The sequence below is a fragment of the Ambystoma mexicanum genome, chromosome 1p, assembly GCF_040938575.1.
Source record: "Ambystoma mexicanum isolate Mex_15411 chromosome 1p, UKY_AmexF1_1, whole genome shotgun sequence".
In the NCBI taxonomy this organism is placed as follows: Eukaryota; Metazoa; Chordata; class Amphibia; order Caudata; family Ambystomatidae; genus Ambystoma; species Ambystoma mexicanum.
Genome location: NC_090921.1, coordinates 237,505,587 through 237,517,651, shown reverse-complemented (window position 1 = coordinate 237,517,651; position 12,065 = coordinate 237,505,587). Strand labels below are relative to the sequence as shown.

The 12,065-nt window shown below is 51.3% G+C and overlaps 8 non-coding genes across 8 annotated transcripts; all 8 read right to left on the bottom strand.

Annotated features, from left to right (window-relative positions):
• Positions 1 to 411: 411 nt before the first annotated feature.
• TRNAD-GUC (transfer RNA aspartic acid (anticodon GUC)) lies at positions 412 to 483 on the bottom strand. The gene has a single exon. It is a non-coding gene; the product is annotated as a tRNA-Asp (tRNA).
• A 1,396-nt stretch (positions 484 to 1,879) lies between these two features.
• Positions 1,880 to 1,951, bottom strand: TRNAD-GUC (transfer RNA aspartic acid (anticodon GUC)). Its single transcript has one exon. It is a non-coding gene; the product is annotated as a tRNA-Asp (tRNA).
• A 1,397-nt stretch (positions 1,952 to 3,348) lies between these two features.
• On the bottom strand, positions 3,349 to 3,420 carry TRNAD-GUC (transfer RNA aspartic acid (anticodon GUC)). Its single transcript has one exon. It is a non-coding gene; the product is annotated as a tRNA-Asp (tRNA).
• Positions 3,421 to 4,816: 1,396 nt separating this feature from the next.
• Positions 4,817 to 4,888, bottom strand: TRNAD-GUC (transfer RNA aspartic acid (anticodon GUC)). The gene has a single exon. It is a non-coding gene; the product is annotated as a tRNA-Asp (tRNA).
• A 1,396-nt stretch (positions 4,889 to 6,284) lies between these two features.
• Positions 6,285 to 6,356, bottom strand: TRNAD-GUC (transfer RNA aspartic acid (anticodon GUC)). The gene has a single exon. It is a non-coding gene; the product is annotated as a tRNA-Asp (tRNA).
• A 1,396-nt stretch (positions 6,357 to 7,752) lies between these two features.
• On the bottom strand, positions 7,753 to 7,824 carry TRNAD-GUC (transfer RNA aspartic acid (anticodon GUC)). Its single transcript has one exon. It is a non-coding gene; the product is annotated as a tRNA-Asp (tRNA).
• A 1,397-nt stretch (positions 7,825 to 9,221) lies between these two features.
• Positions 9,222 to 9,293, bottom strand: TRNAD-GUC (transfer RNA aspartic acid (anticodon GUC)). Its single transcript has one exon. It is a non-coding gene; the product is annotated as a tRNA-Asp (tRNA).
• Positions 9,294 to 10,690: 1,397 nt separating this feature from the next.
• On the bottom strand, positions 10,691 to 10,762 carry TRNAD-GUC (transfer RNA aspartic acid (anticodon GUC)). Its single transcript has one exon. It is a non-coding gene; the product is annotated as a tRNA-Asp (tRNA).
• Between the last annotated feature and the right edge of the window lie 1,303 nt (positions 10,763 to 12,065).

Sequence of the window (12,065 nt, the reverse complement as noted above, 5' to 3'; positions counted from 1 at the left end):
GAGAGGCTGAGATGAGAGTAAGGGTTCACGCGTGTGCCCGGACCGAGGTTAATGATGGGATTAGAGCTAGGGTTAGATGCAGGGAAAGAGTGAGAGTTATAATTAGGGATAAAGCTAACAGGTGATCATTACTCGTCATGTAACATGATACAAAGGGTCAGAAGAGGAACTGATTCAGGGTTACAATTTGGACTTCGCAGACAACAGGAGCACTAAATGGTGCTGAGGGGGACTCAATAAAGTGGACCGGCCGCCTAATGTAAGCAATTGTGCACAAATATTGTACGATGACTAGCGTTGCCGGTGCTTTTTTCTTAAAGAGTCAGTTCTTGGCACCCATTCCCTACTTGACTCAGCCTAATCTTCAAGAATATTTGTCAAGAACTAAAAAAAATCCAGAAAAGGTTTAACCTCCCCGTCGGGGAATTGAACCCCGGTCTCCCGCGTGACAGGCGGGGATACTGACCACTATACTAACGAGGAGACGTGAGGGCATGAAATGAACAGCTGCTGATGTCTGCACAGCATCCAGCGACCACCTAGCTGGCCTAGGGGGTCTCATTTTCCCCCGTCAAACGGCTTGCCCGATCTAAGGCTAATTTCTTTCTTTTTATCGGCACCAGGCTTAAAACTCAGTTTAAGGCGATAGTTCCGGGCTATGTTTGACTCCAGAGTTGAATCTGTCATCCCGCATTTCCTCAGCAAATCAAGCTACCCATCTCAAGTCTCATGAGCTGAGGACGGCAAAGTCCCTGTGGGCTTAGGACAGTCAAAGAAACCCCTGGGCTGCATGCTAAGCCCCTTTTCGGCTTCACTTTCCGAATCCTGCCCTAGCTTGCGATTAGTTTTTTTCTCACTTCTTGCCCCCATCTCCCACCTTGCCTCATGGTCTCCCCTCCTCTGCGCACCTGACAGTTTGCCTGCCCTTCCACTGCCTGTCTCCAGACTTTCCAAGGAGAAAAGGCAAAGCACTAAAGCGGGCCGGGCAACGGGTCAAGTTCCGCTTTCGGCGACTAGCAGGGAGGTAGCGTGGCCGAGCGGTCTAAGGCGCTGGATTAAGGCTCCAGTCTCTTCGGAGGCGTGGGTTCAAATCCCACCGCTGCCACTTTTCCTGGCCTTGCATTTTAAAGAAGAACGTAACGTTGACCTCTTCCTTCATTAGTGCCACCTCTGTCGCAATGAGCAAGCGGATGGTATGCCACACCCTGCAGGAAAAAGGTTTCGCTTCTGACGTCTTGCTTTTCTGGACATCCAGTCTCAAGTTTCCCATCTGGAACGGCGCTCCCTGCTGCTTTGTGAAGGCTTGCTGCAAGAGCCTTCGAAACCCAGGAGCTCTTGCGTTGAGCTGTGACGCGTCCTGGGAAGACCTCCCGTTGCAGCGGAATGAGCCCCACTTCCAGGGCGTGCTGGTAGCCAATTTCCCACAGCCCACAGGGAGCAAACGATCCCAGGTGTGATGTATCACCAGGAGAGGCTGAGATGAGAGTAAGGGTTCACGCGTGTGCCCGGACCGAGGTTAATGATGGGATTAGAGCTAGGGTTAGATGCAGGGAAAGAGTGAGAGTTATAATTAGGGATAAAGCTAACAGGTGATCATTACTCGTCATGTAACATGATACAAAGGGTCAGAAGAGGAACTGATTCAGGGTTACAATTTGGACTTCGCAGACAACAGGAGCACTAAATGGTGCTGAGGGGGACTCAATAAAGTGGACCGGCCGCCTAATGTAAGCAATTGTGCACAAATATTGTACGATGACTAGCGTTGCCGGTGCTTTTTTCTTAAAGAGTCAGTTCTTGGCACCCATTCCCTACTTGACTCAGCCTAATCTTCAAGAATATTTGTCAAGAACTAAAAAAAATCCAGAAACGGTTTAACCTCCCCGTCGGGGAATTGAACCCCGGTCTCCCGCGTGACAGGCGGGGATACTGACCACTATACTAACGAGGAGACGTGAGGGCATGAAATGAACAGCTGCTGATGTCTGCACAGCATCCAGCGACCACCTAGCTGGCCTAGGGGGGTCTCATTTTCCCCCGTCAAACGGCTTGCCCGATCTAAGGCTAATTTCTTTCTTTTTATCGGCACCAGGCTTAAAACTCAGTTTAAGGCGATAGTTCCGGGCTATGTTTGACTCCAGAGTTGAATCTGTCATCCCGCATTTCCTCAGCAAATCAAGCTACCCATCTCAAGTCTCATGAGCTGAGGACGGCAAAGTCCCTGTGGGCTTAGGACAGTCAAAGAAACCCCTGGGCTGCATGCTAAGCCCCTTTTCGGCTTCACTTTCCGAATCCTGCCCTAGCTTGCGATTAGTTTTTTTCTCACTTCTTGCCCCCATCTCCCACCTTGCCTCATGGTCTCCCCTCCTCTGCGCACCTGACAGTTTGCCTGCCCTTCCACTGCCTGTCTCCAGACTTTCCAAGGAGAAAAGGCAAAGCACTAAAGCGGGCCGGGCAACGGGTCAAGTTCCGCTTTCTGCGACTAGCAGGGAGGTAGCGTGGCCGAGCGGTCTAAGGCGCTGGATTAAGGCTCCAGTCTCTTCGGAGGCGTGGGTTCAAATCCCACCGCTGCCACTTTTCCTGGCCTTGCATTTTAAAGAAGAACGTAACGTTGACCTCTTCCTTCATTAGTGCCACCTCTGTCGCAATGAGCAAGCGGATGGTATGCCACACCCTGCAGGAAAAAGGTTTCGCTTCTGACGTCTTGCTTTTCTGGACATCCAGTCTCAAGTTTCCCATCTGGAACGGCGCTCCCTGCTGCTTTGTGAAGGCTTGCTGCAAGAGCCTTCGAAACCCAGGAGCTCTTGCGTTGAGCTGTGACGCGTCCTGGGAAGACCTCCCGTTGCAGCGGAATGAGCCCCACTTCCAGGGCGTGCTGGTAGCAAATTTCCCACAGCCCACAGGGAGCAAACGATCCCAGGTGTGATGTATCACCAGGAGAGGCTGAGATGAGAGTAAGGGTTCACGCGTGTGCCCGGACCGAGGTTAATGATGGGATTAGAGCTAGGGTTAGATGCAGGGAAAGAGTGAGAGTTATAATTAGGGATAAAGCTAACAGGTGATCATTACTCGTCATGTAACATGATACAAAGGGTCAGAAGAGGAACTGATTCAGGGTTACAATTTGGACTTCGCAGACAACAGGAGCACTAAATGGTGCTGAGGGGGACTCAATAAAGTGGACCGGCCGCCTAATGTAAGCAATTGTGCACAAATATTGTACGATGACTAGCGTTGCCGGTGCTTTTTTCTTAAAGAGTCAGTTCTTGGCACCCATTCCCTACTTGACTCAGCCTAATCTTCAAGAATATTTGTCAAGAACTAAAAAAAATCCAGAAAAGGTTTAACCTCCCCGTCGGGGAATTGAACCCCGGTCTCCCGCGTGACAGGCGGGGATACTGACCACTATACTAACGAGGAGACGTGAGGGCATGAAATGAACAGCTGCTGATGTCTGCACAGCATCCAGCGACCACCTAGCTGGCCTAGGGGGTCTCATTTTCCCCCGTCAAACGGCTTGCCCGATCTAAGGCTAATTTCTTTCTTTTTATCGGCACCAGGCTTAAAACTCAGTTTAAGGCGATAGTTCCGGGCTATGTTTGACTCCAGAGTTGAATCTGTCATCCCGCATTTCCTCAGCAAATCAAGCTACCCATCTCAAGTCTCATGAGCTGAGGACGGCAAAGTCCCTGTGGGCTTAGGACAGTCAAAGAAACCCCTGGGCTGCATGCTAAGCCCCTTTTCGGCTTCACTTTCCGAATCCTGCCCTAGCTTGCGATTAGTTTTTTTCTCACTTCTTGCCCCCATCTCCCACCTTGCCTCATGGTCTCCCCTCCTCTGCGCACCTGACAGTTTGCCTGCCCTTCCACTGCCTGTCTCCAGACTTTCCAAGGAGAAAAGGCAAAGCACTAAAGCGGGCCGGGCAACGGGTCAAGTTCCGCTTTCGGCGACTAGCAGGGAGGTAGCGTGGCCGAGCGGTCTAAGGCGCTGGATTAAGGCTCCAGTCTCTTCGGAGGCGTGGGTTCAAATCCCACCGCTGCCACTTTTCCTGGCCTTGCATTTTAAAGAAGAACGTAACGTTGACCTCTTCCTTCATTAGTGCCACCTCTGTCGCAATGAGCAAGCGGATGGTATGCCACACCCTGCAGGAAAAAGGTTTCGCTTCTGACGTCTTGCTTTTCTGGACATCCAGTCTCAAGTTTCCCATCTGGAACGGCGCTCCCTGCTGCTTTGTGAAGGCTTGCTGCAAGAGCCTTCGAAACCCAGGAGCTCTTGCGTTGAGCTGTGACGCGTCCTGGGAAGACCTCCCGTTGCAGCGGAATGAGCCCCACTTCCAGGGCGTGCTGGTAGCCAATTTCCCACAGCCCACAGGGAGCAAACGATCCCAGGTGTGATGTATCACCAGGAGAGGCTGAGATGAGAGTAAGGGTTCACGCGTGTGCCCGGACCGAGGTTAATGATGGGATTAGAGCTAGGGTTAGATGCAGGGAAAGAGTGAGAGTTATAATTAGGGATAAAGCTAACAGGTGATCATTACTCGTCATGTAACATGATACAAAGGGTCAGAAGAGGAACTGATTCAGGGTTACAATTTGGACTTCGCAGACAACAGGAGCACTAAATGGTGCTGAGGGGGACTCAATAAAGTGGACCGGCCGCCTAATGTAAGCAATTGTGCACAAATATTGTACGATGACTAGCGTTGCCGGTGCTTTTTTCTTAAAGAGTCAGTTCTTGGCACCCATTCCCTACTTGACTCAGCCTAATCTTCAAGAATATTTGTCAAGAACTAAAAAAAATCCAGAAAAGGTTTAACCTCCCCGTCGGGGAATTGAACCCCGGTCTCCCGCGTGACAGGCGGGGATACTGACCACTATACTAACGAGGAGACGTGAGGGCATGAAATGAACAGCTGCTGATGTCTGCACAGCATCCAGCGACCACCTAGCTGGCCTAGGGGGTCTCATTTTCCCCCGTCAAACGGCTTGCCCGATCTAAGGCTAATTTCTTTCTTTTTATCGGCACCAGGCTTAAAACTCAGTTTAAGGCGATAGTTCCGGGCTATGTTTGACTCCAGAGTTGAATCTGTCATCCCGCATTTCCTCAGCAAATCAAGCTACCCATCTCAAGTCTCATGAGCTGAGGACGGCAAAGTCCCTGTGGGCTTAGGACAGTCAAAGAAACCCCTGGGCTGCATGCTAAGCCCCTTTTCGGCTTCACTTTCCGAATCCTGCCCTAGCTTGCGATTAGTTTTTTTCTCACTTCTTGCCCCCATCTCCCACCTTGCCTCATGGTCTCCCCTCCTCTGCGCACCTGACAGTTTGCCTGCCCTTCCACTGCCTGTCTCCAGACTTTCCAAGGAGAAAAGGCAAAGCACTAAAGCGGGCCGGGCAACGGGTCAAGTTCCGCTTTCGGCGACTAGCAGGGAGGTAGCGTGGCCGAGCGGTCTAAGGCGCTGGATTAAGGCTCCAGTCTCTTCGGAGGCGTGGGTTCAAATCCCACCGCTGCCACTTTTCCTGGCCTTGCATTTTAAAGAAGAACGTAACGTTGACCTCTTCCTTCATTAGTGCCACCTCTGTCGCAATGAGCAAGCGGATGGTATGCCACACCCTGCAGGAAAAAGGTTTCGCTTCTGACGTCTTGCTTTTCTGGACATCCAGTCTCAAGTTTCCCATCTGGAACGGCGCTCCCTGCTGCTTTGTGAAGGCTTGCTGCAAGAGCCTTCGAAACCCAGGAGCTCTTGCGTTGAGCTGTGACGCGTCCTGGGAAGACCTCCCGTTGCAGCGGAATGAGCCCCACTTCCAGGGCGTGCTGGTAGCAAATTTCCCACAGCCCACAGGGAGCAAACGATCCCAGGTGTGATGTATCACCAGGAGAGGCTGAGATGAGAGTAGGGGTTCACGCGTGTGCCCGGACCGAGGTTAATGATGGGATTAGAGCTAGGGTTAGATGCAGGGAAAGAGTGAGAGTTATAATTAGGGATAAAGCTAACAGGTGATCATTACTCGTCATGTAACATGATACAAAGGGTCAGAAGAGGAACTGATTCAGGGTTACAATTTGGACTTCGCAGACAACAGGAGCACTAAATGGTGCTGAGGGGGACTCAATAAAGTGGACCGGCCGCCTAATGTAAGCAATTGTGCACAAATATTGTACGATGACTAGCGTTGCCGGTGCTTTTTTCTTAAAGAGTCAGTTCTTGGCACCCATTCCCTACTTGACTCAGCCTAATCTTCAAGAATATTTGTCAAGAACTAAAAAAAATCCAGAAAAGGTTTAACCTCCCCGTCGGGGAATTGAACCCCGGTCTCCCGCGTGACAGGCGGGGATACTGACCACTATACTAACGAGGAGACGTGAGGGCATGAAATGAACAGCTGCTGATGTCTGCACAGCATCCAGCGACCACCTAGCTGGCCTAGGGGGTCTCATTTTCCCCCGTCAAACGGCTTGCCCGATCTAAGGCTAATTTCTTTCTTTTTATCGGCACCAGGCTTAAAACTCAGTTTAAGGCGATAGTTCCGGGCTATGTTTGACTCCAGAGTTGAATCTGTCATCCCGCATTTCCTCAGCAAATCAAGCTACCCATCTCAAGTCTCATGAGCTGAGGACGGCAAAGTCCCTGTGGGCTTAGGACAGTCAAAGAAACCCCTGGGCTGCATGCTAAGCCCCTTTTCGGCTTCACTTTCCGAATCCTGCCCTAGCTTGCGATTAGTTTTTTTCTCACTTCTTGCCCCCATCTCCCACCTTGCCTCATGGTCTCCCCTCCTCTGCGCACCTGACAGTTTGCCTGCCCTTCCACTGCCTGTCTCCAGACTTTCCAAGGAGAAAAGGCAAAGCACTAAAGCGGGCCGGGCAACGGGTCAAGTTCCGCTTTCTGCGACTAGCAGGGAGGTAGCGTGGCCGAGCGGTCTAAGGCGCTGGATTAAGGCTCCAGTCTCTTCGGAGGCGTGGGTTCAAATCCCACCGCTGCCACTTTTCCTGGCCTTGCATTTTAAAGAAGAACGTAACGTTGACCTCTTCCTTCATTAGTGCCACCTCTGTCGCAATGAGCAAGCGGATGGTATGCCACACCCTGCAGGAAAAAGGTTTCGCTTCTGACGTCTTGCTTTTCTGGACATCCAGTCTCAAGTTTCCCATCTGGAACGGCGCTCCCTGCTGCTTTGTGAAGGCTTGCTGCAAGAGCCTTCGAAACCCAGGAGCTCTTGCGTTGAGCTGTGACGCGTCCTGGGAAGACCTCCCGTTGCAGCGGAATGAGCCCCACTTCCAGGGCGTGCTGGTAGCAAATTTCCCACAGCCCACAGGGAGCAAACGATCCCAGGTGTGATGTATCACCAGGAGAGGCTGAGATGAGAGTAGGGGTTCACGCGTGTGCCCGGACCGAGGTTAATGATGGGATTAGAGCTAGGGTTAGATGCAGGGAAAGAGTGAGAGTTATAATTAGGGATAAAGCTAACAGGTGATCATTACTCGTCATGTAACATGATACAAAGGGTCAGAAGAGGAACTGATTCAGGGTTACAATTTGGACTTCGCAGACAACAGGAGCACTAAATGGTGCTGAGGGGGACTCAATAAAGTGGACCGGCCGCCTAATGTAAGCAATTGTGCACAAATATTGTACGATGACTAGCGTTGCCGGTGCTTTTTTCTTAAAGAGTCAGTTCTTGGCACCCATTCCCTACTTGACTCAGCCTAATCTTCAAGAATATTTGTCAAGAACTAAAAAAAATCCAGAAACGGTTTAACCTCCCCGTCGGGGAATTGAACCCCGGTCTCCCGCGTGACAGGCGGGGATACTGACCACTATACTAACGAGGAGACGTGAGGGCATGAAATGAACAGCTGCTGATGTCTGCACAGCATCCAGCGACCACCTAGCTGGCCTAGGGGGGTCTCATTTTCCCCCGTCAAACGGCTTGCCCGATCTAAGGCTAATTTCTTTCTTTTTATCGGCACCAGGCTTAAAACTCAGTTTAAGGCGATAGTTCCGGGCTATGTTTGACTCCAGAGTTGAATCTGTCATCCCGCATTTCCTCAGCAAATCAAGCTACCCATCTCAAGTCTCATGAGCTGAGGACGGCAAAGTCCCTGTGGGTTTAGGACAGTCAAAGAAACCCCTGGGCTGCATGCTAAGCCCCTTTTCGGCTTCACTTTCCGAATCCTGCCCTAGCTTGCGATTAGTTTTTTTCTCACTTCTTGCCCCCATCTCCCACCTTGCCTCATGGTCTCCCCTCCTCTGCGCACCTGACAGTTTGCCTGCCCTTCCACTGCCTGTCTCCAGACTTTCCAAGGAGAAAAGGCAAAGCACTAAAGCGGGCCGGGCAACGGGTCAAGTTCCGCTTTCTGCGACTAGCAGGGAGGTAGCGTGGCCGAGCGGTCTAAGGCGCTGGATTAAGGCTCCAGTCTCTTCGGAGGCGTGGGTTCAAATCCCACCGCTGCCACTTTTCCTGGCCTTGCATTTTAAAGAAGAACGTAACGTTGACCTCTTCCTTCATTAGTGCCACCTCTGTCGCAATGAGCAAGCGGATGGTATGCCACACCCTGCAGGAAAAAGGTTTCGCTTCTGACGTCTTGCTTTTCTGGACATCCAGTCTCAAGTTTCCCATCTGGAACGGCGCTCCCTGCTGCTTTGTGAAGGCTTGCTGCAAGAGCCTTCGAAACCCAGGAGCTCTTGCGTTGAGCTGTGACGCGTCCTGGGAAGACCTCCCGTTGCAGCGGAATGAGCCCCACTTCCAGGGCGTGCTGGTAGCAAATTTCCCACAGCCCACAGGGAGCAAACGATCCCAGGTGTGATGTATCACCAGGAGAGGCTGAGATGAGAGTAAGGGTTCACGCGTGTGCCCGGACCGAGGTTAATGATGGGATTAGAGCTAGGGTTAGATGCAGGGAAAGAGTGAGAGTTATAATTAGGGATAAAGCTAACAGGTGATCATTACTCGTCATGTAACATGATACAAAGGGTCAGAAGAGGAACTGATTCAGGGTTACAATTTGGACTTCGCAGACAACAGGAGCACTAAATGGTGCTGAGGGGGACTCAATAAAGTGGACCGGCCGCCTAATGTAAGCAATTGTGCACAAATATTGTACGATGACTAGCGTTGCCGGTGCTTTTTTCTTAAAGAGTCAGTTCTTGGCACCCATTCCCTACTTGACTCAGCCTAATCTTCAAGAATATTTGTCAAGAACTAAAAAAAATCCAGAAACGGTTTAACCTCCCCGTCGGGGAATTGAACCCCGGTCTCCCGCGTGACAGGCGGGGATACTGACCACTATACTAACGAGGAGACGTGAGGGCATGAAATGAACAGCTGCTGATGTCTGCACAGCATCCAGCGACCACCTAGCTGGCCTAGGGGGGTCTCATTTTCCCCCGTCAAACGGCTTGCCCGATCTAAGGCTAATTTCTTTCTTTTTATCGGCACCAGGCTTAAAACTCAGTTTAAGGCGATAGTTCCGGGCTATGTTTGACTCCAGAGTTGAATCTGTCATCCCGCATTTCCTCAGCAAATCAAGCTACCCATCTCAAGTCTCATGAGCTGAGGACGGCAAAGTCCCTGTGGGCTTAGGACAGTCAAAGAAACCCCTGGGCTGCATGCTAAGCCCCTTTTCGGCTTCACTTTCCGAATCCTGCCCTAGCTTGTGATTAGTTTTTTTCTCACTTCTTGCCCCCATCTCCCACCTTGCCTCATGGTCTCCCCTCCTCTGCGCACCTGACAGTTTGCCTGCCCTTCCACTGCCTGTCTCCAGACTTTCCAAGGAGAAAAGGCAAAGCACTAAAGCGGGCCGGGCAACGGGTCAAGTTCCGCTTTCGGCGACTAGCAGGGAGGTAGCGTGGCCGAGCGGTCTAAGGCGCTGGATTAAGGCTCCAGTCTCTTCGGAGGCGTGGGTTCAAATCCCACCGCTGCCACTTTTCCTGGCCTTGCATTTTAAAGAAGAACGTAACGTTGACCTCTTCCTTCATTAGTGCCACCTCTGTCGCAATGAGCAAGCGGATGGTATGCCACACCCTGCAGGAAAAAGGTTTCGCTTCTGACGTCTTGCTTTTCTGGACATCCAGTCTCAAGTTTCCCATCTGGAACGGCGCTCCCTGCTGCTTTGTGAAGGCTTGCTGCAAGAGCCTTCGAAACCCAGGAGCTCTTGCGTTGAGCTGTGACGCGTCCTGGGAAGACCTCCCGTTGCAGCGGAATGAGCCCCACTTCCAGGGCGTGCTGGTAGCAAATTTCCCACAGCCCACAGGGAGCAAACGATCCCAGGTGTGATGTATCACCAGGAGAGGCTGAGATGAGAGTAGGGGTTCACGCGTGTGCCCGGACCGAGGTTAATGATGGGATTAGAGCTAGGGTTAGATGCAGGGAAAGAGTGAGAGTTATAATTAGGGATAAAGCTAACAGGTGATCATTACTCGTCATGTAACATGATACAAAGGGTCAGAAGAGGAACTGATTCAGGGTTACAATTTGGACTTCGCAGACAACAGGAGCACTAAATGGTGCTGAGGGGGACTCAATAAAGTGGACCGGCCGCCTAATGTAAGCAATTGTGCACAAATATTGTACGATGACTAGCGTTGCCGGTGCTTTTTTCTTAAAGAGTCAGTTCTTGGCACCCATTCCCTACTTGACTCAGCCTAATCTTCAAGAATATTTGTCAAGAACTAAAAAAATTCCAGAAACGGTTTAACCTCCCCGTCGGGGAATTGAACCCCGGTCTCCCGCGTGACAGGCGGGGATACTGACCACTATACTAACGAGGAGACGTGAGGGCATGAAATGAACAGCTGCTGATGTCTGCACAGCATCCAGCGACTACCTAGCTGGCCTAGGGGGGTCTCATTTTCCCCCGTCAAACGGCTTGCCCGATCTAAGGCTAATTTCTTTCTTTTTATCGGCACCAGGCTTAAAACTCAGTTTAAGGCGATAGTTCCGGGCTATGTTTGACTCCAGAGTTGAATCTGTCATCCCGCATTTCCTCAGCAAATCAAGCTACCCATCTCAAGTCTCATGAGCTGAGGACGGCAAAGTCCCTGTGGGCTTAGGACAGTCAAAGAAACCCCTGGGCTGCATGCTAAGCCCCTTTTCGGCTTCACTTTCCGAATCCTGCCCTAGCTTGCGATTAGTTTTTTTCTCACTTCTTGCCCCCATCTCCCACCTTGCCTCATGGTCTCCCCTCCTCTGCGCACCTGACAGTTTGCCTGCCCTTCCACTGCCTGTCTCCAGACTTTCCAAGGAGAAAAGGCAAAGCACTAAAGCGGGCCGGGCAACGGGTCAAGTTCCGCTTTCGGCGACTAGCAGGGAGGTAGCGTGGCCGAGCGGTCTAAGGCGCTGGATTAAGGCTCCAGTCTCTTCGGAGGCGTGGGTTCAAATCCCACCGCTGCCACTTTTCCTGGCCTTGCATTTTAAAGAAGAACGTAACGTTGACCTCTTCCTTCATTAGTGCCACCTCTGTCGCAATGAGCAAGCGGATGGTATGCCACACCCTGCAGGAAAAAGGTTTCGCTTCTGACGTCTTGCTTTTCTGGACATCCAGTCTCAAGTTTCCCATCTGGAACGGCGCTCCCTGCTGCTTTGTGAAGGCTTGCTGCAAGAGCCTTCGAAACCCAGGAGCTCTTGCGTTGAGCTGTGACGCGTCCTGGGAAGACCTCCCGTTGCAGCGGAATGAGCCCCACTTCCAGGGCGTGCTGGTAGCAAATTTCCCACAGCCCACAGGGAGCAAACGATCCCAGGTGTGATGTATCACCAGGAGAGGCTGAGATGAGAGTAGGGGTTCACGCGTGTGCCCGGACCGAGGTTAATGATGGGATTAGAGCTAGGGTTAGATGCAGGGAAAGAGTGAGAGTTATAATTAGGGATAAAGCTAACAGGTGATCATTACTCGTCATGTAACATGATACAAAGGGTCAGAAGAGGAACTGATTCAGGGTTACAATTTGGACTTCGCAGACAACAGGAGCACTAAATGGTGCTGAGGGGGACTCAATAAAGTGGACCGGCCGCCTAATGTAAGCAATTGTGCACAAATATTGTACGATGACTAGCGTTGCCGGTGCTTTTTTCTTA